The sequence below is a fragment of the Penaeus vannamei genome, chromosome 13 (assembly GCF_042767895.1).
Source record: "Penaeus vannamei isolate JL-2024 chromosome 13, ASM4276789v1, whole genome shotgun sequence".
Lineage (NCBI taxonomy): Eukaryota > Metazoa > Arthropoda > Malacostraca > Decapoda > Penaeidae > Penaeus > Penaeus vannamei.
The window spans coordinates 22,231,582-22,234,010 of record NC_091561.1 but is presented as its reverse complement, the minus strand read 5'-3'; positions in this window follow the sequence as shown (position 1 = coordinate 22,234,010).

Sequence of the window (2,429 nt, the reverse complement as noted above, 5' to 3'; positions counted from 1 at the left end):
TATTATTATTATCATTATCATCATTATCATTATTATTATTAATATCATTATTATTATTATCATTATTATCATTATAGTTATTATTATTATCATTATCATTATTATGCTTTCATTATTATCACATTTATTATTATTATTATCATTACTAATATCATTATCATCATTATCATTGTTGTTATTATTGCTATTATTTTCATCATTATTGTTATTGTTATTTTTATTATTATAATCATTATTATCATCATTATCATCATCAGTATTATCGTTATTATTGATATTATTATTACTATTATTATTATTATTATTATTATTATTATTATTATTATTATTATTATTATTTTATTTTAATAATTATCATCATTACTATTATATTTACTTTATTACTGTTGTTGTTATTGTTATTATTATAATCGTAATCATAATTATTACTATCATTATTATCATTATTATTATCATTATTATTATTATTATTATTATTATTACCATAATCATTATCATTATTATCATTATCATTGTTATTGTTATTGTTATCATGACCATTTTTATATTCATTGTCATCATTATCATTAATATTATTACTATTTCTATTGTTATTATTATTATTGTTATTATTATTATTATCATCATTATTATTTTCATTATCATTATTTTTTTTTCTAAATCAAATTTACCATTATTATCTTCATTACTAGTATCATTATTATTATCATTATTTTCATTATCATTATTATTGTTTTGTCATTATTATTATTTGTATTATCATTGTTGATTCTCAAGATTATTTTCAATTTTATCATCATCAGTATTACCATTGTCATTATCATTATTATCATTGTTACTAGCATTATCATCATCATTTTCTTTAGTTTTTATAATTATCATCATTGTTATCATAATTATTATTATGATAATGATTATTATTGTTGTTGTTGCTATTGTTGTTGTTGTTTTTATTATCATTATCCTCATTATCAATATTACAATTTATTTTATGCAAATGAATATTGTGAGGATGTTCATTCTCATTCCTGCCTTTTATTGATTGATCATCATCATTATCATTAACGTTATTATTATTATTATCATTATTATTATTATTATTATTATTATTATTTTATTATTATTATTATTATTATTATTATTATTATTAATAATATTATCATCATTATTATTATTATTATTATTATTATTATTATTATTATTATTATTATTATTATTATTATTATTATTATTATTATTATTATTATTATTATTATCATCATCATCATCATCATCATCATCATTATCATCAATTACATTGTCATTGTTATTATCAATATCATTATCATTATCATCATTATTATTATCATTATTACTATTATTATTATTATTATTATTATTATTATTATTATTAGTGTCATTATCATTTCTGTTAGTAGAAGGAGAAGAATGAGGAAGACAAAAAGGGTGAATAATGATATGAGAAAGAGGAGAGGCGGAGGAAGAGAAGGAAGATTAGAAGAATGAGACAGGGAGGGCGGGGAGGAGGGGGGGGGGGTAGGGTACCGCCTGAAGGGAGTCCGCGGAAGTGTTCACATTCCTGGGTGGCCGGCGGTGAGGGAGGGAGGGAGGGAGGGAGGGAGGGAGGGAGGGAGGGAGGGAGGGAGGGAGGGAGGGAGGGAGGGAGGGAGGGAGGGAGGGAGGGAGGGAGGGGAGCTATTCCGGGGTCCTCGCTTTCCCTCCATCTCTCCCTCTCTCCCTTCCTTCATCTCTCCCTTTCATCCATCCTTTCATCCCTTCTCATTCCTCTCTTCTTCCCTCCTTCTCTCCTTCCTATTTTCATCCCTCCCACCCTCCCTCTCTCTCTCTCTCTCTCTCTCTCTCTCTCTCTCTCTCTCTCTCTCTCTCTCTCTCTCTCTCTCTCTCTCTCTCTCTCTCTCTCTCTCTCTCTCTCTCTCTCTCTCTCTCTCTTTGTTTTCTCTCTCTCTCTCCTTCCCTCCCTCCCTCTCTCCACCCTCCCTTCTTCCCTCCTTTCCTTCCATCTATCTCTCTCTCTCCTTCACTCACTCATTCTCCACCTTTAGTCCCTCCCTGCTCCCCTTGTTTCCTCCCTTCTCCCCTCCTTCCCCTCGGCCCCTCTCCCTCCTCCTTCGCCCTGCCTGAATTCTCTCCCTTCTTAGTCCTCTCCTTTCCTCCCTCCTCTTTTTCATCTTCCTCCTCTCTCCCTCCACCCTCTTCCTCCTTCCTTCCTCCTATCATTCACTCCCTATCCCCCCCCTATTCATTCATTAAACTATTTATCTATCTATTCACCTATATATTCGCTTATCTATCTGTTTATCTATCTATTCCCTTATCTATCTATCTATTATTATCTCTCCTTCCCTTTCCTCTTTCGTCTAATCTTAACACTTCTTCCTTCCTTCTCTTATTTATTTATCAGAGCTTAT